The following is a 25,843-nucleotide window of genomic DNA, read 5'->3' as shown; positions in this document are numbered from 1 at the left end:
TGAGATGGAGGCAAGGGTTCCACAGATTGTATAGCATTTTGGTTAATGGTATATAATTTGGCTAGCGTGGCATATCGGGGCAGGTACACTTCCCTCTTCCCGATATTGATTATGCGAACGGGCACCCTCCCATGGCGTACATTAACCACCCCCCGTGCTGTCAAGATGGTGGGCCTACTGTCTGAGTAAACTGGTTCTACCATTGCCTGGTAATCTCTACCTCTCAGACCAATAGCTGCCCGGCACCAAATCATCATTTCACTTTTTGGGGGCATGGCAATAGGGAAAGGGTCACACATTCTCACGCTACCAATCTCACCGCCGGAGAGTTCCACCTGTTGCCGTCGCATCAGTGCCCGGATCTCTTTTTGGAGCACTCGCTGCTCGCCGGAGCTGGCGTTCTTGGCAACCTGCTGTAAAAGGAAAATCACCTCTGCAAGACAATTTTCAATTACATTAGTTCCTAGAGTTATCTTTGGGTGACTCTCGTGTTTGTCAATGTCTACAATGATCAGTCCCTGTGCTGCCAGTTCAACTCTACCAATTTTAATGGTCACCTCTTTAAATCCGATCTGTGGCACGGGCTGACCATTGCTGGCGATGATACTCAAGTCGTCGTCAGGGTAGCGGGTAATATCCGAGTCATTCCAGTACTGCTTGAAGAGCACGTACGGGATGGTGGTGACCTGTGACCCGGTGTCCAGTAGGGCACTCATAGGAATGCCATCCAGTACCACAGGCAAGACTGGACGTCCTCCCACATATTTGTCGCGCCAGTTTGATGGGCCTGATGATCTTTTTCCTAGGGGTTGGCCCTCTACCCTAGGTTGTGCCAGTTTAAAGGACAGTACCTTGCCATATGTCCGGGTTGATTACAGCGGCGGCAGATGGGTCGTCCGTCCTCGTTGTATCGGTCGCTGGGTCTTCCTCTGGCCGGTGGGGTCCTCCTTGGTCGACGCCACGGGATGTCCTCCGGTCCGGATGCCAGCTGGATCTTCCCTGGAGTGGAAACCTGTAAAGACTGCACAGTTCGGGTTAGCGCAGCAACGCTTTTAGCTAGCTCTTGGACCTGATGGTGCAGGTCTGGAGCCGAGTCATTGTTCAAAGCCTGCGCATCAGCTCCCACAGGCCCTGCCGACAAGGGCGCCGCCTCCTGGTGGTAGGTGGTAGTGGGGCGTCTGTGGGTCACAACGCCACCTGGTGCCGGTTCTCGGAGCACCCGGATGGCTCTGTCCTTGAACTGTGCAAATCCCAGATGAGGGTCCTGTAAGGCCATTGCCCGCAACTGGGTTCGGTGGGCATTGCAATATAAACCCTCTATAAATTGTTCAGTTAACAGCCTGTCCTCGTCTCCCACGCCGTCAGGGTCGGTCTGCTTAATGGCTCTCAGGGCCTCTTGTAGGTTCAGGGCATAGTCCCTTATACTCTCATGTGCCCGCTGTTTGCACCCGTAGAATCTAAGCTTGATCTCGGCTGAGGTGCGGGTATCAAAGGTGTCCCTCATCCGGGTTAGTATCCCTGCGACAGTCCTCCCCCCAGGTGGCCAGGACTTTACCTCCCTTTGGGCTGCCCCGGTTAATTGGGCCACCAGGATGCTTACTTTTTGCTCTTCTGTGAGGGGGTACACCTGGAAGAGGCTATCCAGTTTTTCTCTAAAGTCCTGCAGGGTATGTGACTCCCCTGAGTACTGGGGTAGCCAGGCTGCCCCTGGGATATAGGGCATGGTGAAAGGCATGACCGCAACAGCGGTGGCGCTGGCGGGGGTTGGAGCGGTGAAGCTCTCCTCCGTATCCGACATCCTTCTCCCCACTAGTGGACCGTGGCCTACCTTGCGATGATCCTCTTCCATAGGCCGCGGCTCCGCAGTGGATCATCAGGGTTGAGGACCTTCCGTCGCGCTCCTGTGACGTCGGCGTCTGCTGGGCTCCTTCCAGGACCTTACGCAACGTCCGGACGTGAGGCGGGGCTTCAGTTCTCGCGCGTTTTCGGAGTCCACGCCCCTCTTCTTCCCGCGCGGCGTCCTCAAGATGGCGTCCAATGGCGGGAAAACTCCACAGATGGCGGGAAGAAGGCCGAAGATGGCGCCGGATGGCGGGAAAACTCCACCGATGGCGGGAAGAAAGCGGAAGATGGCGCCGGATGGCGGGAATCTTCACCACGGGTAAGTTTTCACAGTCTTTTTCAGGCACGCAGTACCCGGTGGTTGCGGGCACGAGATCCTGCCGACTACGCCAAAAGTTGACGCGCCCCTGGGCCTGTGTCGCGCTGCGTTGCGCACGCGGGAGCTTACCCGGAGCCGGATCTGTTGAGGGTTGTAGTCTCGTGGCGGTGATCCGGTCCGTGCCCAGGGAGTCAGACTAAGTGGCGCTGTATTAGCAGTAGATGTTGGATGACTACGCCACCCGTTGAGTACAGCTAAGGAGCTGCTGCTGCAGGGCAGACCGCTGAGGCCGGTGGTAGGATTGTGCAGCGTGATAGTATAACCCCCAACGGGAGGGGTATGGCCTCAGGGCAGCCGACGTGGATGATGGGGGTAGCAGGAACCACTCGGAGACGGTACTGTGTAGTTCAGGGTCTTTTACTGGTGACAAAGATAGACCCTCCCGGAGTACTGGCTAGCGATTGGGGCCTGGTCAGACCTTGAGCAGATGGGATCTCCCCTGGCCAGGCGGAGTTGTAGGCCTCCCAAACTAACGATACTCTTGCTAGAGGCGGGTATAAGTAGCCCACGTCCCTGAGTGTACCGTGTGGTGCTCACCCGTATGGCCGGTGACTCGGGGCCTTCGGGTTTCTGGGCCAGAGGACCTGCAATCCCCTGCCGGTCGGTTTCTGCTGCTGGATAGGAGTTAGTCCCCACAGCCTCGGACTCCGGGTCCGGTGATAACTTCTCAGTCAGGGCGAGCTCTGCAGCTGCCAGCCCCTGACTCCTTGTAACACTGCTCCCACAGAGCTCCTGTTGTTTCTTCCTATATTTGCTTCTTTTCTCTGCTTCTTCTCTACTCACTCACCCTGCCTCAGCCCTAGGTTTATATAGGGGAAGTTCTTCCCCTCCCAGGACTGGGCAGGAGGTGTGGCATGCATAGGATCCCTGACCAAGAGACCTCCCACCTGCTCTCAGACATAACATTGCTGTTACTGTGGAAAACCAGACCCCTGGGGTGCCACACCTACCTCCTGGAGAGTGTTGTTCACTTGGTTGGCTGTTGTGAAGGGGTTTCTCTTCACCATGGAAATTATTCTGCAATCATCCACCACTGTTGTCTTCCGTGGGCGCTCAGGTCTATTTGCATTGATGAGTTCACCAGTGCTTTCTTTCTTTCTCAGGATGTACCAAACTGTAGATTTTGCCACCATATTGTAGCAATTTCTCGGATGGTTTTTTTTCTGTTTTTGCAGCTTAAGGATGGCTTGTTTCACCTGCATGGAGAGTTCCTTTGACCGCATGTTTACTACACAGCAAAACCTTCCAAATGCAAGCACCACACCTCAAATCAACTCCAGGACTTTTATCTGCTTAATTGAGAATGACATAACAAAGGAATTGCCCACACCTGTCCATGAAATAGCCTTGGAGTCAATTGTCCAATTACTTTTGGTCCCTTTAAAAACAGGGTGGCACATGTTAAGGAGCTGAAACTCCTAAACCCTTCATCCAATTTTAATGTGGATACCCTCAAATGAAAGCTGAAAGTCTGAACTTCAACTGCATCTGAATTGTTTTGTTTAAAATTCATTGTGGTAACGTCTAGAACCAAAATTAGAAAAATGTTGTCTCTGTCCAAATATATATGGACCTAACTGTATGTACGTATGCATGTGTCTGTGCGAATATCTGGGTACCGTGTGCGCATGTCTGCATACCGTGCATGTGCACGTGTGCTGGCCCGGCCGCATCACAGCTAGAAGACACAGCCCTGTGTGTGTGTGTGTGCGTGGCACAGTGCGTGTCAGTGTGCGCAGATATCATTGTGTGATATGTCTGTTTATATGTATTTTTGTGTTTCAAATGTGTTTATGGCTATGTGCCCACGATGCAGAAATGCTGCATATTTTTTCTGCTTCTCCCTGGCAGGAAAAACGCATGCGGATTTTACATGCGTTTTTCCTGCCAGGTAGAAGCGTTTGTCAAGCGTTTTTGCATGCATTTCTGCATGCGGGTTATCAAGAGCTTTTCCAAGCCATTTTAGCATCACTTGTAAAATTGCTTGAAAACTTAGTCACACTATATAAATCCATGCAACCGGCATGGATTTATATAGTGTGACCAAGTAATAGTAAAAAAAAAAGAATAAGAATGGTAAAAAATGCAAAATAAAGATTATACTTACCTTCCGATGGCCCCCGGTCTCCTCAGCGATGCGTACGGTGTGTTGGGCGGCTCGCGGTGGTGTGACGTCATTTAGTCATATGACAGGTCACGCAGCAGCCGACGTCATCAGTCGTGTGACCTGTCACATGACTAAATGACGTCATGGCAGGTCCTTTCACACCACCGCGACCCATACAACACACCGGACGCATTGCTGAGGAGACCGGGGGCCATCAGAAGGTAAGTATAATCTTTATTTTTTTTATTTTAAATTCTTTTTTTTAACAGGTACTATGGTACCCGAGTCTGGAGGAGAGTCTCCTCTTCTCCAAACCCGGGTACCATCTGCACATAGAATAGCATAATATCCACATGTGCACATATGCTCATACGGATATTATGTGATTCAATGCAAGTCAATGGCGGCAATTACGCTGTGTGTCCGCAAAATTAATGGACCAAGTGTTTTTTAAGTGTTTTCGCTGCGGAAATTCCGCGGCAAAAACGCTTGAAAGACGCATAGCGGGCAAGTAGCCTATGCGTGTATGTATTTGTCTTTGTATATGTCTGTATATGTTTGTTTGTGTGTGTGCAGCCTTCTGCTGTATCTGGGGGGGGCGCCATGCGGCTTCATGCTGTATCTGGATGGGCGCCGTGCGGCCTCATGCTGTATCTGTATCTGGATGGGCGCCGTGCAGCCTCATGCTGTATCTGGATGGGCGCCGTGCGGCCTCCGGCCGTGTCTGGGGGGCGCCGTGCGGCCTCCGGCTGTGTATAGGAGGATTATGTGAAGGCTCATATTATACAGTATGAGACCCTACATACATAGGGGGATGTCAGCATACTTAATTGTGCTCAATATTAAGTCATACAATTAATATAAAAAATAATTATAATTAATATATTAATATTGTGCAGAATTAATTTCACATGAACTATCACATGATCTATCAAAGGGGGATCATGTGACAAGTCATGTGATACATCAGGTGTGTGTGTGTGTGTGAGGGGGGGGGGGCACGCCTTCTAAACACCCCTGACTACACCGCAATGAGATTTTGGCTTTTTTCTGTCCTCATGTATATTGAGTTATACGCTTTCACTTCATATTCCCAGGCTGTAAAATCCTAACATAGCGCTGCTTGGCTGGCTCTCATCTCTTATTGTGACTGTAGTAGTCCCCCTTGATTAGCTGCATTATATCATGTGATATGGCCCACAGGAGAACAGAGAATCCTCCGGTGGGCCCCTGTGCAGGAGTGGACGACCACCCTCTTATATGATCTGTACTTGGCACAATATACTTGAATCACTATGTACAGAAAGGCAGCATCTTATTCATTTAACAATCTACCCATTGTTATATAAATTTGTGATTAAGGATAATGTCATATTTGCATGTAGATGAAAAGTGGGGCCCTGGAATTGATTACTGGTGGGCCCTTGGCACCACAGTCCGACACTGGATAGCTGCAAGGCATAATGAGGAAGCCCACTTGCTGGCGCCTGACATAATTAGCTCGCTCTTTGGCTGCTGCAATCTTCAGCATTCTATGAAATGGCGCCAGGCATATTTTGCAATCCTCACAAGTCAAATTGCAAATTGCTCAAATTTGCTGGGAAATAAACTCAAAGTCGATCAACAGCGGATCAATCTGCTCACATCTAACCACAATCAATCATACATGACGTGGCTCAATGACGAGACTTGAAATTGCTATGAGTGAAAGAATTAACTGCCCAACATTAGATTAAATGCAGAGTGAGAACTTTGAGAATATAATTAGAGCAAATAATTAGTCACCGAGAATGGATAGAATACCTCTGAGCAATATAAAAAATATCAAAATACTGTTCTCCTTTTATTAAAGGATTTGTCCACTACTTTTTATTATCCCCCTAATGTATGCCCCCGGTTCCCATGAGTGTTTTTGTAAATACATTGCATTGCAGTTACTGCCTGTGAGCGGTGCTATCACTGGCTGCTCACAAGCATCATGTGACCCCCAGCTGCCGCTGGCTCTGACATCTGCTGATGTCACGTCATGGTTCCGGATGCAGCCGGGTGTCCCTCTTCTGCATTCCACAGGTGGATGCTGGATTGTGGGAGGGGTTATCCTGATTGTCACACCCAGCGCGCTCTCCCTTTCCTCATTAATTGTGAAAGCGCGTGGTGGATGCTGGGTGTGACGCGTTGGGTAACCCCGCCCACAATCCAACATCCACCGCGGGGACCGTGTCACTGATGTCACTGTAGCGCCGCTCACAGGCAGTAACTGCAAAGCAAAGTATTTACAAAAACCCTTGTGGGCCCCGGAGGAATACATTGGGGTGATAATAAAAAATAGTGGTCATCTTCTTTAAATGTCAATCTGTGATGGTTGGAAACTTCCTCAGTGAATGATGAAAGCATTAATAACTTGTTATGAAAAAAAAGGTGAAGATCTATTAGAGATGGAGTTGTATAGACCCACATCTTTATTAAATACAGATTAATTTGTTCTCTAAAGTACTAGCCTGGCTGGAACAATTATTTTATTAGTTCCCATTGACCAGACAGGATTTATTTCAAGTAAATCAATATTGGACAATATAATAAGATTATTCATATTATCTAAGTGAGCAAGGTATCCTATTGTTAAATATGAAAAAAAAAACAATTAAACAGAGTTGAGTGGCCATGTCTGTGAGAATATTTAGATCAGGATAATGATTTATCTACTGAACGAGATTGCTGTATTGGGATCGCAAACGAAAGGTGGAGGTGAATCGGGCTTACTTATTCACTATTACAAGACATAGCAGACAGGGATGCCCCTTTGGCCTCTGTTTTTTACATTGGTGATATGGATTTTTGCTATAAGATTCAGACCTAATAATGGGCTACTTGGTATTAACAATAAAGAATAAATTTTTAGGTAATTAACACATCAATGCAAATTACACCACTGTAAGGCAACTTCTATTTAATAAAATAGTTTTAATGAAATATATGACACAGGATACTATAGTAATTGTAACGTAAGAACACCACCTCCTCACCTCGCCCCCTATCTGTCGGTGTTTCCCAAGGCTCAGTTGTAGGACCCCTGCTCTTCTCCATCTACACCCTCGGCTTGGGATAGCTCATAGAGTCTCACGGCTTTCAGTATCACCACTATGCTGATGACACACAGATCTACCCCTCTGGATCTGATATCACCTCCTTACTAACCAGAATCCCACACTGCCTGTCATCTATTTCATCTCTCTTCTCTGCTAGATTCCTAAAACTTAATATGGATAAAACTGAATTCATCATCTTTCCACCATCTCGCTCAACCCTCCCATCGCTGCCTCGGGGTAACCCTTGACTCTGATCTCTCCTTCAAACCTTATATCCAAGCCCTTTCCACTTCCTGCCGACTCCAGCTGAAAAATATTTCCGGATCCGCACATTCCTCAACCACGAAACTGCAAAAACACTAGTGCATGCCCTCATCATCTCTCGCGTCAACTACTGCAACCTCCTGTTCTGTGGCCTCCTTTCTACCACTCTTGCACCCCTTCAATCTATCAAATCTATCCTAAACTTTGCTACTCGACTAATCCACCTGTTCCACTGCTATTCCCCGGCCTCTCCTCTCTGTCAATCCCTTCACTGGCTCCCCATTGCCCAGTGTCTCCAGTTCAAAACCCTAACCATGGCATATAAATCCATCCACAACCTGTCTCCTCCTTACATCTGTGACCTAGTCTCCCGGTACTTACCTGCATGCAACCTCTGATCCTCACAAGATCTTCTTCTCTACTCCCCTCTTATCTCCTCTTCCCACAATCACATACAAGATTTCTCTCGTGCATTCCGCCTACTCTGGAACTCTCTACCCCAACACATCAAACTCTCGCCTACCGTGGAAACCTTGAAAAGGATCCCGAAGACCCACCTCTTCCGACAAGCCTACAACCTGCAGTAACCCTCGCTCCACCATACCGCTGCACGACCAGATGTACCCTCACCTACTGTATCCTCACCCATCCCTTGTAGATTGTGAGCCCTTGCGGGCAGTGTCCTCTCTTCCTCTGTACCAGTCGGTGACTCGTTTTTGTTCAAATTATTGTACTTGTTATTTTCTATGTATACCCCTTTTAAACATGTAAAGCGCCATGGAATTAATGGCGCTATAATAATAAATAAAAATAATAATAAGTAAGATTCCATTTTTTTTTTCTGGATGAGAATTTTATGTATTTTGATTATTTAAAACAATTATATAAAATTCAATAAACCGCAATCTTTAGATACAAAGAAAACTAACATAGTAAAGACACATATATAATTTCCTGAAATTTTTGTATTCAAGCAAATTCGTTCATTTTGAGATTTAATGTCATGGGGTTACCGCGACAGAGAGGTTCCAGAGAACTGCAGCGTTTTGGGCATAGTTCACACACACTGGGCCAAAGCTCCTCTCCAGTTTATTAACTTATTGCCTTTTGCCAGCAGTGCGAGAGTTCATCTGGTTTGCTGGGTTTATCTGAGATCCTGGTCTCTCAGCTGATTTGGATTAACTACTCTTCCCTTCTATATAGACTCAGCTCTGACTGAGTGTCAGTGATCAGTTCTTCTGCCTGACTTGGAGAGTGAAGGAGGAGCATTGTGTAAAGGAGCTTGGAGGTTTATTTAGCTATTGTGGTTGCTGTTTTGCTGCATATTTACCTGCATTGTCTCCTTTTTGGTTTCCCCTTCTTAACTCCCTTGTGTTTCCTCTGTGGCTGAGTGAGCATTTCGTGTGATTGCTATTTCTGTTTACCCTGTCTGTATTTCCTTGCCTTGTCAGAGTATCATTATTTTGTGCTGTCTTCCTCCCTGGGGGGAGAGGAGGTCACTGTCAGGGCCTGTGTAGGAGATAAGGAGATGCTGGTGGATCAGGCCTCCTCACCATCAGAGGTACTCCTGAGATAAGGGAAAGTCTGGGCCCCCCTAGTGTGGCAGAGACAGGTGCGGGTCCCAACACTCAGCCATTTACCAGTTTCGCTGTTTACGGCATGACATTCAATTTATGGTTTGCAAAAAAACAAAACTTGCCCAACACCATTTCCCACATTGCCCATAATGCCCTGCAGCTATGACATTGGTGGTCAGTACCTGGGCCATCACAGGTCAGTGGTGCCCAGCATAGCACAGTTTATATCTCAGAGTAATTTTCCATCTACAGACTCACTGGATAAGTCTCTCTCTTCTGTAGTGTGTAAGATCTTATGGTCAGCAGGGACCTTTTTCTCATGTAGAATGTAAGCTCTTATGAGCGCTCGCCTGTAAATTGTAAGGTCTTATGATCAGCAGGGTCATGTCTCTTTCTTGCCGGTAAAGTATAAGCTCTTAGGGTCTGCCAACGTTCTCTCTCTCCTATTGCCAGCTTGTATTTTACGAGCAAGTACAAGATTTCCAGTATTGAAATTTGCACTAATTTATTAGCCGTAAATCACATTTTTGGGGAAAATTCGATGAAGTCGATGAATATAAATTTCAAAAGATTCCCTCATCTCTAGTCACAACCAAGATGTATGAAGTACTGAAGTTGATTAGTCATTAAATAAAAAAATACTAATCTATAGAATACTTGGAGTGGAGATTTGGGCAAAATAACAACCTTTGTGAGGAGATATACACGGAGCTGTCACCAGGACATCATTAAATCATTCACATTGTATGATTCAACTAATGATAAATCTTAGGTTATATTACACCCCAAGGCAGTTAAAAAATGGGTCTCATTTAAGATGATAACTGCCCAAGGTGCACACATTGTAAAGCTGACCTGGTTCACCTTTTTCTTTTGTTACAAACAACTAAAGCTTCAAAGATAATGGAGGTGGTGGTGGTGGGGGATACTATTATAATACCATCAGAAGGAGATATCCCATTTGACCTTATACTGATGATCTTAGGAGAGAAGTGTAAATTTAATGGTTGAAAAATGTCGTATTAATACTCCAACTTTTATTTTAACCTATGCTGAACATCATAAACAAATCATTTTCTCTATATCTCTCTGCTCCTACTATATACTAATGGTACGTGACCCAACTTTTCCATCCTGATTTCCATGCAGCCTTCCCTATATCTCTCTGCTCCTACTATATACTAATGGTACGTGACCCAACTTTTCCATCCTGATTTCCATGCAGCCTTCCCTATATCTCTCTGCTCCTACTATATACTAATGGTACGTGACCCAACTTTTCCATCCTGATTTCCATGCAGCCTTCCCTATATCTCTCTGCTCCTACTATATACTAATGGTACGTGACCCAACTTTTCCATCCTGATTTCCATGCAGCCTTCCCTATATCTCTCTGCTCCTACTATATACTAATGGTACGTGACCCAAGTTACACTACCCACCCCCCACTTTCATTTATGACCTTGTTTACTGAACCTTTGAGTATCCTACATCTGGTTCAGCCTTAATCAGCTGATCAAGATGAGCACAGACCACTCCCCTCTGGTTCACAGCTGAATGCATTCTGTAGGTGTCACGCTGTCACTGTAAACTGGAGGTAGGGGGCCTAAGCTGACCCTAAGCTGGGGCCCTGACTAATCCCTCAACCTGGAGGTACTGTTAAAGGTACAGAGGTCCAGGCCGCCAGCGTAACCCCTACCTCCTGAAGATCCCTGCACCTCAGTAATCTAGTCCTGAGAAGGACCCCGATCACAACCAAAGGGAACAAGAAATAATATGCCCAAACACAGTATTTAGACGAACGAGACAGTACAAGGGAAAAACCAAAACCACCTTGCATACAAACAACTTCTCAACTACAACAGAGGGAAAACCAACGGGAAAGGAGATAAATGATAAAGCGAGGAAAGGGAAAAAACACTTCCAAATACACTTATCTCAGCAACTCCAAACACCACGATCCGCTCTGTCAGTCTGAATGAAATGCTTTCACCGACACCTCCCAAACAGACCAGCAGGTATATGAAGGAGTCTCACTACAGAAGTATTGATTGCAGCTGGGCGAGGCTGGACCTCATCTAGCCCAGAAAGAGAGAGAGAATTAACTCCCTCACTGCCGAGAAACACAAAGCACCAACAAGTCAGCTGCGAGAAGTCAGGCTGTGTACTCGTGACGATCTTCGTGGCAACACACCCGTGACAGTACCCCCCCTTCTACGAGGGGCCTCCGGACCCTCAGGGCCAGGTTTATCCGGGTGAGTCGTGTGGAAGGCCCGAACTAATCGGTCTGCGTTAATATCCGACGCAGGAACCCACATCCTCTCCTCAGGACCATACCCCTTCCAATGAACCAGGTACTGAAGGGACCGGCGATTAAAGCGTGAATCAATGACCCTCGATACCTGGAACTCCAAGTTACCATTGACAACCACTGGAGGGGGAGGTAAAAGTGACGGTACCACCGGCGCCACATACCTCTTAAGCAATGATCTGTGAAACACGTTGTGAATTTTAAACGTAGGGGGGAGGTCAAGACGGAATGCCACCGGATTAATAATAGAACTGATTCTGTACGGCCCGATGAACCTGGGACCCAGTTTCCAGGAGGGAACCTTAAGTTTTATATTCCTTGTAGACAACCATACCCGATCGTTCACACTTAGGTCCGGACCAGACACTCTCCTCCTATCAGCCATACGTTTGTATCGGTTCCCCATAGTATTCAGATTCTTCAGCACCCCTCTCCATACTGAAGCGAGTGATGAGGAAAATCGTTCCTCCTCAGGAACCCCCGAAGAGCCCCCCCCACTGAAAGTACAAAACTGGGGGTGAAAACCATATGCCCCAAAAAACGGGGACTTACCAGTGGACTCGCTCCGCCTATTATTAAGAGCAAACTCTGCCAGAGGTAAGAAAGAAGCCCAGTCCTCCTGGTTCTCTGACACAAAACACCGGAGATATGTCTCCAAGCTCTGGTTCATACGTTCCGTCTGACCATTGGTCTGAGGATGAAAAGCCGATGAGAATGACAACTGCATCCCCCGCCGTGCACAAAACGCCTTCCAGAACTTAGACACAAACTGAGACCCCCGATCAGACACCACCTCGGAGGGTACCCCGTGAAGCCTCACAATCTCCCCAATGAACACCTGCGCAAGAGTTTTAGCATTAGGGAGAGCCGGAAGAGCGATAAAATGTGCCATCTTGCTGAACCTGTCCACTACAACGAGTATGACCGTTTTACCCGAAGACGGAGGGAGGTCCGTAATAAAGTCCATAGACAGATGAGTCCAAGGACGCTCCGGGATCTTCAAAGGTAAGAGGGCCCCAGACGGACGGGTATGTGAGGTCTTAGAGCGCGCACAAACCCCACAGGACGCGACAAAAGTTACCACCTCCTTATGTAAATTAGGCCACCAAAACCGACGCGAGAGGAGATCCACAGTTGCTTTACTCCCCGGGTGTCCTGCAAAAACTGAGTTATGGTGTGCCTCGATCACCTTTTGTCGCAACTGATCTGGAACAAACAATCTCCCTGGAGGTCCAACAGGGGCGTCCCCCTGAGCCTCCAATACCTCCTCCTCCAGCTCAGAGCATACTGCCGAAACCACCACCCCCTCCTGAAGGATAGGAATCGGGTCGTCCGTATTCCCGGACCCCGGGAAACTACGAGATAAGGCATCCGCCTTTACATTTTTTGACCCAGGACGATATGTAACGACAAAATTAAACCTGGTAAAAAACAATGACCACCTAGCTTGTCTGGGATTCAGACGTTTCGCGGACTCCAGATATAGCAGGTTCTTGTGATCGGTGATGACGGTGACCGGATGAACTGCCCCCTCCAGAAAATGGCGCCACTCCTCAAAAGCTAACTTAATGGCCAAGAGTTCCCTATTGCCGACATCGTAATTCCTCTCCGCGGACGACAATTTTTTAGAGAAAAAGGCGCACGGATGCCACTTACCAGGGGACGAACCCTGTGACAATACTGCTCCCACCCCTACCTCGGAAGCGTCTACCTCTACAATGAATGGCTGAGACGCATCAGGTTGAATGAGTATGGGCGCCGAGGCAAAACATTTTTTCAAAGAGGAGAATGCTTGACAAGCCTTGTCAGACCACCTAGAAAAATCCGTCCCCTTTTTAGTCATGTCAGTGAGAGGCTTAACCATGGACGAGAAATTACGAATGAACTTTCGGTAATAATTAGCAAACCCCAGGAAACGTTGTAGTGCCTTAAGATTCTCTGGCCGATCCCACTCAAGAACTGCCCGCACTTTCCCAGGGTCCATACGAAAACCGGACGCTGAAACCAGAAAGCCTAAAAACTGGAGTTCCTGTACGGCGAACACACACTTTTCCCACTTGGCATACAGCTTATTATCCCGCAAGATCTGTAACACCTGCCTAACGTGCTCCTGATGAGACACCAGATCCGGCGAGTAAATTAGGATATCATCCAGATATATGACAACAAACTGTCCCACCAAGCGGCGAAAAATGTCATTAACAAAGTGTTGGAACACCGCCGGGGCATTAGTCAGACCGAATGGCATGACAAGGTTCTCATAATGCCCCTCCGGAGTGTTAAACGCCGTCTTCCACTCATCCCCCTCCTTCATCCTAATCAGATTGTACGCCCCCCTGAGATCCAACTTAGAGAACCATTTGGCGCCCACGATCTGATTAAAGAGATCGGGAATAAGTGGGAGCGGATACGGATCTCGGACCGTAATCCGATTAAGTTCACGGAAATCCAGGCAAGGGCGTAGGCCTCCATCTTTCTTCTTAACAAAGAAGAACCCCGCAGCCACCGGTGAAGATGAAGGTCTAATATGCCCCTTAGCCAGACTTTCTGAGATATAATCCTTCATGGCCTGCCTCTCAGGACCAGAAAGGTTATACAACCTAGCTTTAGGTAACTTGGCCTCAGGGAGCAGTTTTACAGAACAGTCATACACGCGATGAGGAGGTAGTTCCTGACACCCTTTCTCCGAGAATACATCCTCAAAGTCCGCCAGAAATGGAGGTAAGACCCAAGGAGTAACCGCACCAATGACCGTGTTCATGCAGTTTTTATTACAGAATTTACTCCATTGGCTTATCTCCCTGGTTTGCCAATTAATAACCGGGTTATGCTTAGCTAACCAAGGAAGGCCCAACACAATAGGAGTGGGAAGACCCTCCAACACGTAGCAAGACAACAGTTCTTTATGTATTGCCCCCACTTGAAGTTTTACGTCATGCACAACTTGCAAAAAACTTCCCTGCCCGAGAGGCCTGGCATCGATCGAGAATATGGGGATGGGTTTAGCCAACTCACTCAACCGCATACCTTGAACCCGGGCAAACCGAGCATCAACCAGATTAGCCCCGGCCCCACTATCCAGAAGAACAGATATCCTCTCAGTTCTCGTACCCACCACCACCTCCGCCGGTACGAGAAACTGAGACGAACCTAGGGACGAAATACCTACTCCCAGATTGCCGTCCACCACACAACCTGGGATCAACAGTTTTCCGACGACTCTTCACTCTGCAAGGGACGGGATGGACACCCCCCAATAAAATGTCCCTTTCTCCCGCAGAAGAAACACCTTCCTGCCTTATGGCGCACCACCGGTCCCCTCCCCCGAAATGATGTCCCTCCTAATTGCATAGGCTCCTCTGGACTGACCAGGGGAACCACCATATGAGGGGACCTTGTAGGAGGTGGAGTCATCACAGGGGGTAGAGTTATCCCGCACCTCTCCCGAAGCCGTCTGTCCACGCGAATAGCAAGGGCCATAGCGGCTTCCAGAGACACGGGAGAGTCATACTGTGCCAACACATCCTGTAATTTGTCGGATAAACCATGACAAAACTGGCTCCTAAGAGCCGGGTCATTCCACTGGGTGTCCGTGGCCCACCTACGGAACTCCGAACAGAATTCCTCCGCCGGACGATCTCCCTGCTGGATCCTACGTAACTTAGACTCAGCAAGGGAGATCCGATCTGGGTCATCATATACGAGTCCCAGGGCAGCGAAAAACCTATCCACTGACTGGAGAGCCGGGGAACCCGGGGGAAGAGAGAACGCCCAAGATTGTGGGTCCCCTTGTAGGAGCGAGATGACAATTCCCACCCTTTGTTCTTCACTCCCCGATGACCGAGGCCGCAGCCGAAAGTACAATTTACATGCCTCCCGGAAAACAAAAAACTTGTCCCGCCCCCCAGTGAACCTATCAGGGAGAGCTACTTTAGGTTCTGGTCCGGCTTGCTCCTGAGGATGCCAAACCTTGGACCTAACGTCCGCCAGCTCCATGGACAAACTCTGCAATTGCCGAGCTAGACCGGCTACTGGATCCATAGTAGCTGGAGAAAAACTAAGTGGGTCGGTGAAAATGTCACGCTGTCACTGTAAACTGGAGGTAGGGGGCCTAAGCTGACCCTAAGCTGGGGCCCTGACTAATCCCTCAACCTGGAGGTACTGTTAAAGGTACAGAGGTCCAGGCCGCCAGCGTAACCCCTACCTCCTGAAGATCCCTGCACCTCAGTAATCTAGTCCTGAGAAGGACCCCGATCACAACCAAAGGGAACAAGAAATAATATGCCCAAACACAGTATTTAGACGAACGAGACAGTACAAGGGAAAAACCAAAACCACCTTGCATACAAACAACTTCTCAACTACAACAGAGGGAAAACCAACGGGAAAGGAGATAAATGATAAAGCGAGGAAAGGGAAAAAACACTTCCAAATACACTTATCTCAGCAACTCCAAACACCACGATCCGCTCTGTCAGTCTGAATGAAATGCTTTCACCGACACCTCCCAAACAGACCAGCAGGTATATGAAGGAGTCTCACTACAGAAGTATTGATTGCAGCTGGGCGAGGCTGGACCTCATCTAGCCCAGAAAGAGAGAGAGAATTAACTCCCTCACTGCCGAGAAACACAAAGCACCAACAAGTCAGCTGCGAGAAGTCAGGCTGTGTACTCGTGACGATCTTCGTGGCAACACACCCGTGACAGTAGGCCATACATTGAGAACTAGGAGTCTGTGTCAGACTGAAGTCTGTGTCCCTCAGCTTAAGTGTCCATGAGCTGAAGTGTCTGAAATTTGAATTAATCCTGAATTGAACCTGAAGTGAACTGAAATTACCTGGATACTAAGTCACAGTAAACAATGTTTGTTTTTGTTTTCACTCTCACCCCCTTAATCCTTCACTTCTTTCAACCACCCCTAATCCCTACACCTGGAAAGGAACTCTTCATCTCTCCCTCCATTCTCCCCACCCATCTCACCTCTTCCTCAGAGCTATTCCACAACATACAATCCTTTGTCTCCAAACACAGACAGCCACCTCATGCCCTCTCCTGCTCCCACCTAATAACACTTTCTCTGCTCCTCCTTACTGCCGGCGACATCTCTCCAAATCCTGGCCCTCCTCACCACATCCCTACATTCACTTCCACCTCCTACCTCCGATCTATCCCAAACTCTCGTAACCCTTCTAACCTTACACCCATCCGCCCAGCCCCCGCTTCCCCAGTTCCACTAACAGGAGCTCTATGGAACGCTCGCTCTGTCTGCAATAAACTTTCCTACATTCACGATCTCTTCATCACTAACAAGCTTTCCTTCCTCGGAATCACTGAAACCTGGCTCACCCCCTCCGACACAACCTCTCCTGCTGCACTTTCGTATGGCGGATTCCACCTCTCCCATACCCCCCGCCCCAACGGCAAGCACGGTGGAGGAATAGGTTTCCTCCTCTCAGAAAACTACTCCTTCACCCAGATCCCACTGCCGCCCGCAATTACTCTCCCGTCTTTTGAAGTGCACTGTGTGCGCATCTACTCCCCCTCCAACCTCCAACTGGCTGTCATCTACCGCCCCCCAGGATCAGCCACCACTTTCTTTGACCACTTCACCACCTGGCTACTTCATTTCCTCTCTGTTGACATCCCCACTATCCTCATGGGCGACTTTAACATCCCCATTGATACTTCCCTCTCAGCTGCCTCTAAGCTTCTATCCCTCACTTCCTCCTTTGGTCTTACCCAGTGGTCTTCCACACCCACCCACAAAGACGGCCACACGCTGGACCTCATCTTCACCCGCCTCTGTTCCCTATCTAACCTCTCTAACTCACCTCTCCCTCTCTCTGACCACAACCTACTCACATTCTCTTCTCTCTCCTCCCCGGGGCAACAATCCCCACTCCACAAACTTGAATACCCTCGTAGAAATCTCAAACACCTTGACCTACACTCTCTCTCTGAATCCCTCCTCCCTCTTACAGACATTAGTTCCTTACATGATGCAGATGCTGCTGCCACTTTATACAACACCACAACAGCTGCAGCTCTCGATTCGGTCGCCCCCCTCATGTATACCAAGACTCGCACAATCAACAGACAACCCTGGCACACCAGCCTAACTAAAGAACTGCGACGGGCCTCCAGGGCTGCTGAACGTAGATGGAAAAGGTCCCACTCCCATGAGCACTTCATCGCATTCAAACAGTCCCTCACTACCTTCAAGTCCACACTCACTGCAGCAAAACAAACATACTTCACATCTCTCATATCCTCCCTGTCCCACAACCCCAAACAACTATTCAACACCTTCAATTCTCTCCTCCGTCCCCCAGTGCCTCCTCCCTCTCCTCTTATTTCAGCCGAAGACTTTGCCTCATTCTTCAAGCAGAAGATTGACACCATCAGACAAAGCTTTTGCCTAAAGCCCCCACAGCCCCTCCCCACACCTACTCAACCCTCCTCCTCCAAAACTACATTCTCCACCATTTCTGAAGATCAACTTTCCTCCTTACTCTCCAAATCACACCTCACCACCTGTAAACTTGACCCAATCCCGTCCCACCTCATCCCAAACCTTACCACTATCTTCATCCCAGCCCTAGCCCACCTCTTCAACCTGTCACTAACAACTGGTGTCTTCCCCTCATGTTTCAAACATGCCTCAATCACACCCATCCTCAAAAAGCCCTCCCTTGACCCATCCTCTGTGTCTAGCTATCGCCCCATATCACTTCTCCCCTATGCCTCAAAACTACTGGAACAACATGTCCATTCTGAACTGTCCTCCCACCTCTCCTCCTGCTCCCTCTTTGACCGCCTACAATCTGGTTTCCGACCGCACCATTCTACTGAAACTGCACTGACTAAAGTCACAAACGACCTACTAACCGCCAAATCTAAGCGACACTACTCTGTCCTCCTCCTCCTAGACCTGTCATCTGCCTTTGACACAGTGGACCATTCCCTCTTACTACAGACTCTCTCATCTCTCGGCATCACAGACTTGGCCCTATCCTGGATCTCCTCATACCTAACAGACCGGACATTCAGTGTCTCCCACTCACACACCACCTCTTCATCTCGCCCCCTATCTGTCGGTGTCCCCCAAGGTTCAGTTCTAGGACCTCTGCTCTTCTCCATCTACACCTTAGGCCTGGGACAGCTCATAGAGTCTCATGGCTTTCATTATCACTTCTATGCTGATGACACACAGATCTACCTCTCTGGACCCGATATCACCTCCGTATTAACCAAAATCCCACAATGTCTGTCTGCTATTTCATCCTTCTTCTCTGCTAGATTTCTAAAACTTAACATGGACAAAATAGAATTCATCATCTTTCCGCCATCTCATTCAACCCTCCCAACTGACCTATCCATCATAGTCAATGGCTGCCCACTCTCCCCAGTCCCTCAAGCTCGCTGCCTCGGTGTAACCCTGGACTCGGAACTCTCCTTCAAACCACATATCCAAGCCCTTTCCACTTCCTGCCGACTCCAACTTAAAAATATCTCCCGGATCCGCACATTCCTAAACCATGAATCTGCAAAAACACTAGTGCACGCCCTCATCATCTCCCGCCTTGACTACTGCAACCTCCTGCTCTGTGGCCTCCCCTCTAACACTCTCGCACCCCTCCAATCTATCATAAACACTGCTGCTCGACTAATCAACCTGTCCCCCGCTATTTCCCGGCCTCTCCTCTCTGTCAATCTCTTCACTGGCTCCCCATTGCTCAGAGACTCCAGTTCAAAACCCTAACCATGACATACAAAGCCATTCACAACCTGTCTCCTCCATATATCTCCGACCTAGTCTCCCGTTGCATACCTGCACGCAACCTCCGATCCTCACAAGATCTCCTGCTCTACTCCCCTCTTATCTCCTCCTCCCACAACCGTATACAAGATTTCTCCCGTGCTTCCGCCCTACTCTGGAACTCTCTACCCCAACGTATCAGACTCTCGCCTACCGTGGAAACCTTCAAAAGGAACCTGAAGACCCACCTCTTCCGACAAGCCTACAACCTGCAGTAACCACCGCTCCACCATATCGCTGCACGACCAGCTCTACCCTCACCTACTGTATCCTCACCCATCCCTCGTAGATTGTGAGCCCTCGCGGGCAGGGTCCTCGCTCCGCCTGTACCAGTCGCTGTCACATTGTGTTCAAGATTATTGAAATTGTTCTTGTATTATACCCCCTTTTTCACATGTAAAGCGCCATGGAATAAATGGCGCTATAATAATAAATAATAATAATAATTTTCAAAAATTCTAACAACATATAAGGAAATGGAGAAATCAGGTGAATCACATTTTGCTAATGGAAAAGGGGTACTATGTTACAAATCGGGATGAATTTTACTGCAAATGGGCATCATAGAAAAACATATTAAATGATATAGAAAAAGCAGCTTTGGAGGTTATAGGAATATTATACAGTATGAATATCATTACTGATATATACTTTTGTAGCACCTGCAGTGAGACCCATGTGTGTAATTACAGCAGCTCCAGTCTCTGTACAGACATTCACAGCAGCGGACCTTAATTAATGTCTTGCTGCACTACCTTGGACTATAACTCCCAGTAGACATTGCTTCTCTCTGCATCATAGGGGAGGAGGAGCAGCAGAGGAAGAGACTGATTGGCGAGAAAGCTAAAGAAGAAGAGAGGAGGAGTCCAGACCAGTGCACATGAGGGCGGACAGCTATTACTGAGCAGAGACAAGGACACCACAGGAGCAGAGCCCAGTGTGCAGACTGATGCTTCTGCTAATCCCTGTGGAAGGACAGTGAGCCTTGTACTTATACCAGAACCCCAGACTAGCCAGATGATCCGGAAATGCCCCCCTCCCTCTGGTTTCACAGAAATAAGGAGAATTCTGCCTACCATTCCTAAGAGATTGAATCCTGAAGCCCCAGAATGGAAAATGGTGTGACTACAGAACAGCTACTTCAAAGAGTGAGTAGCTTGCTGGAGTTTGTGGTTCCACTGTGGACAAATGAATAAAAACTTTCTATAAGGGAGCCTTGTTGAGACTTTGCTTCTTTGGCATGCGCACCAACAAAGTCTTCAGGAGCTCCATCACCCACGGCAACCGAGCCCCAACAGTGAACTGTGTTGCTTTCTTAGGCTGCATCCATTTATAGTTAAGCAGTTTTAGCTAGGAGTGTGTTTGTTGCTATTTATAGGGAAAGTGTCATCCCTATCTTTCAGGTTAACTGCAAAGCCTTAACTGATTCTTTGTATGTGTAAATTGTGAATACTGTTTGTTTTATTATTACTTGCCATTCCCCTTACCTTATTTACTATTTACCTTCCTTCACAATAAACCTTTTTTAAGTTTTCAACCTCATCTCTTTGTGAGTGTATACGAAGTGTGTACAGGGGTTTCCCGAGTCGACCCCTGGCAGAAGAGGGAGACCCTCCTGCATTTCACTACAATTCCCAGCAAGATTCTGGTGGCGGCACTGTGCTATATTGAGGTGAGAACTATCAAATACCCTGCCCACAGAGGCGGCTTAAAGGGGTGTTACACTCATAATGTGTTTTTTCTCTCTGATCCTCCTCTTTATTCTCCTAAGGAAGGGTAGATTTAGGGGCGAAGGGAAAAAGTAAAAATCTAAACACTTCTGAGATTGTATCAAATAGTAATCTTTTGTTATTCCTCTTCCTATAAAATGTGATGACTCTTAGGATACATGCTTAAAGGGAATCTGTTAGCAGGTTTTGTAATCTGAGGACAGCATGATGTAGGGGTTAAAACACAGATTTCTACGATGTTGTCACTTATCAAATTGTGTGCTGTTGTTTACTTACAGTGAAGGTTTCATCACCTGGACATTAGCATTGCTGTGATGAGCTGGTCTGACTTCGCCCGCTCCTGTGATAAGCTGCTCTGCTGCATTTGTAGCATTGGCATCTCTGCCTCCTGCCCGGCAGAGACGCCGTCCCCCTTACCGCCGCTGTCCTGCTCCGGCGTCTTCTGGCCTCCATGCAGCTGCTGCTGGTGCACGCAGCCTCCCCAGCTCTGTGCTTAGGGCACGCGCGCGCTCCCTCCCTCTTAAAGGGGCCGTGCGCACCGTCCTAAAAAGTCCCCGGCCGATGACCGGAGGACTTCCCCTATAAAAGGCACCTCCTCCAATATGGAGGTGCCCGTGCAAGGTTGTAGCTTTGTGTGTGATACTCTGCTTCAGCCCTCAGGTCCTGCTGCTAGCCTGACTACAAGTCCAGCCCACCAGACAGACTACAAGTTCAGCCTGCCAGCCTGACTACAAGTCCAGCCCGCCAGCCTGACTACAAGTCCAGCCCACCAGCCAGACTACAAGTCCACTCCGTCTGCTTGTCTACTCTCTAGCCCGACAAGCTGTCTACAGTCCAGTCCGCCAGTCTGTCTATGGGCTCTGTCCGCTTGCTTACCTGGAAGTACCTGCCCGTTACCTGCCGTGCCTACCAGCCAGCCTACCTGGAGGCTCCTGCCTGTTATCTGCCGTGCCTGCCAGCTCGCTTACCTAGAAACACCAGCCTGTTACCTGCCGTGTCTACCAGCCAGCCTACCTGGAGGCTCCTGCCTGTTACCTGCCGTGCCTGCCAGCCCGCTTACCTAGAAGCACCTGCCTGTTACCTGCCGTGCCTACCAGCCTGCCTACCTGGAGGTTCCTGCTTGTTACCTGCCGTGCCTGCCAGTCCGTCTGCCCGGATCACCCGTCAGCCTGCCTGCCATGCTCATCTGCTGTACCTGTCAGTACCTGCCTTCTGACCCGTGGGAGTCACCTGCTCTCATACAAGGTCGGTCCCCAGAGTAGCACCTGGTCCCTCTGCTCGGTCCTTCCCTGGTCACTGAGTCGATTGAGCCACTGTACGGCCTTGGTAGGTCCGAGTTGATACCTAGTTACGCCCCTCTGGTCCCTCCTTGCACCGCAGCACAGAGGTTCCACCACCCGGATCTGTAACAGCATTCTTCATCTAAAAACGCTGTGTCACAACTGCTGCACCCAGTAAACTAAGTGATACATCATTGGATTCAGGGTCTCTTTGCCTACATCATTCTGCTTTGAGATGAGGTAGCAAAAACCTGCTGACAGAATCCCTTTAATTTATCCCTTTAGAGTTATGTGTGAAGGGTATTTGTTTGGTGGTAAGTTTGAAAGTTTTAAGACTTCTACTACCACTACTACTACTACTAATAATAATAATTAAAAAAAGATGTAGCAGTTTAGTATTAGTAAAAAACTGACTGTGGACATCTTCTGTCTTGCCTAATGGCATGCCATGAAAAGTTTAGGGTGAGGGTGCCCTAGATACATTATTCTGAACATTTTTATATTTTATTATTTTTTTATGCTTCTGCACTATGGGGTATATTCTGATATGTCTGACTTGTTAAAAAGTGTTATATCGTGTGTGGGGTGCATGCACGTGTCCTTGAGAAAAGTGTCCTAGTTGACAAGTGTCTGACAATTAGTTCAATGGCAGTTAGTCAGGGCAGGAGTCAGGTAACTCTTACTTTGTACTGTATTTTAACTATGTGCTTTATTTCTACATCCATCTTCCTGTGTGCTTTTGTCATCCACATTCACCGCCCCATCCCCCCTTCATCACCACCCATCCACATCAGCCCCTCTCTCCTTCCATCTCCCATGTACAGATCCCATGCTCTTTTCAACTTCTTGAAAAATCTCAGTCCATTTTGTCCAAAGATATTGCACATTAAGCCATGTCAGAAATCCAAAAACTATCTGTTCATTCTTTTTACTGCTACTACTTATTTCACGGGATATCTCCCCCAACACCGTTCCACCATCTGCCAACTTCAACCCCTCCCCCATCTCCTCCCCAATCCTGCTAACCTTATTAACATCAGCTGCACCCCTTCATCTCCCCCTTTAAATTGTGCACTCTGGAATCCATGGTCTGTATGCAACAAGCTTCCTCTCCTGCACAACTACTTTCTGAATAACTCTCTTAATTTGCTGGCCCTCACTGAAACCAGGATTCAGGATCCTGACACTGTTTCCCCTGCCACTATTTCTCATGGCGGTTTACATTTTCCCCATTCCCTGAGACCTGTGAACAGGCATGGTGGTGGAGTTTGCTTCCTCCTGTCCCCACAATGCACTTTCCAGGTCACCTCGCCCTCTCCCCCCAGTTCCATCACTCTCTTTCCCTTCTTTTGAGGTTAACACCATCAGGCTCTTCCATCCCTCTCCGTCATAGTAGTGGTTATATACCGTCCCCCAGGCTCACCAACCCAGTTCTTTGACCATTTTCTTCCTGGCTGCCGCACTTCATGTCCTCAGAATTGCCAACCCTTATCCTGGGAGACTTCATCATTCTTATAAACAGCCCCACCTCCCCATCTGCATTCCAGATTTTATCTCTAACCACTTCTCTTGGCCTCTCACAACTTTCAACCTCTGAGACACAAAAAGATGGTAACACCCTTGATCTGGTCTTTGTCTGGCTCTGTTCATTCTCCTACCTAGATAACTCGCCTCTTCCCCTCTCTGAACACAGCATTCTCTCTTTCACAAATCCCCAGCACACTCCTACCTATCACACATTCAGAAATCTACAAGCCATTAAACTCCACACACTTGCAAACTCCCTACACTCACCACTTTCCCAAATTTTCTCTTTTTCCTGTCCTGATCTGGCTGTAAATCACTACCATGACACTCTCATAAGCACCCTGGACCAAGTAGCACCCCTCACCCTCAGAACCTCCAAACACAGAGTAAAACAGCCCTAGCTCACATCGCAAAATAGATTTCTCCAGTGATGCTCTAGGAGTGCCAAACACCTATGGAGGAAAACTTGCACACCAGAACACTTTATCCACTATAAATTTATGTTAAGAACCTATAACTCTGCCCTTCACCTCACAAAACAGACCTACTTCACTACCCTGATGATCTAGCCTCCTCCTTTACAGAGAAAATAGAAAATATCCGTCAGGAAATCAGCTCCCAGCCACCAAGTGCCGTGACTCCCATCCCTCCCCACATTTCCTCTGGCTCACTCTCCACATTTGACCCAGTCACAGAAAAAGACGTCTTCAGGCTCCACTCTTCTTCTCATTCTACTACATGTGTTACTGAGCCTAGTCCCTCAAACCTATTCCAGTCTCTCTCTCCAGTCGTCGTCACTACTCACCTAACTAAAATCTTCAATCTCTCCCTCTCTTCTGGTATCTTCCCCTCCTCCTTCAAACATTCTATCATTACTCCATTATTAAAAAACCCTCTTTTGATCCATCCTGCACCAAGAACTACAGACCAGTCTCCAATCTACCCTTCATCTCTAAACTCTTGGAGTGCTTGGTCTACTCCCACCTTACCCGTTCCCCCGCCACTCACTCTCTTCTAGATCCATCACAGTCTGGCTTCCGCCCCCTACATTCGACAGAAATTGCACTCATCAAAATGACCAATGACCTTTTGACAGCAAAGCGTAACTGTGACTACTCTATGCTCATTCTTCTTCACCTTTTGCAGCTTTCGACACTGTTGACCTCCATCTCCGACTCTCTATGCTCCACTCAATCGGCATAAAGGACATTGCTCTCTACTGGTTCTCTTCCTATCTTTCTGACCGCTCCTTCAGTGTATCGTTTGCTGGCTCCACTTCTTCTCTTCCTCTCGCTATTGGGGTCCCTCGGGGTTCAGTCCTTGGCCCTCTCCTCTGTCCCCAATAGGACAGACCATCAGCAAATTTGGTTTTCAATACCATCTTTATGCTGATGACCCACAACTATAAACTTAATCCCCAGATCTCACCCCCGATGTACTACAGAACACCAGTGACTGTCTGTCCACAGATTGCTACCTAATATCTGCTCTCTATCTGAAATTCAACCTTTCCAAAACTGAACTTCTTCTGCTCTCGCCGTCTGCTTACCTCCCCAAATCTGACATCTCCCTTTCTGTGTGGCATCATAATAATGCCTAGGCAGCAGGCTCGCTGTCTGGGCATTATGTTTGACACCAATCTTTCCTTCACCTCTTATATACTGTACAATCTCTTGCCCGGTCTTGTCGCTTGCATTTGAAGAACATCTCTAGAATCCACCCCTTTTAACCAGGGAAACAACAAAAACCCCCACTGTTGCCCTGATCCAATCCCACCTTGACTACTGTAATGCTCTATTAATTGACCTCCCCCTCACTCAACTTTCCCCTCTCCAGTCCATCCTTAATTCAGCAGCCAGGGTCATCCATCTAATCGTTCCTTGGATGCCTCCGCTCTGTGCCAGTCAGTTCTCACCTACA

Source organism: Phyllobates terribilis, unplaced genomic scaffold (genome assembly GCF_046119375.1).
Source record: "Phyllobates terribilis strain yellow unplaced genomic scaffold, ASM4611937v1 Scaffold_1__5_contigs__length_1240528914, whole genome shotgun sequence".
Lineage (NCBI taxonomy): Eukaryota > Metazoa > Chordata > Amphibia > Anura > Dendrobatidae > Phyllobates > Phyllobates terribilis.
This window is presented reverse-complemented; position numbering follows the sequence as displayed.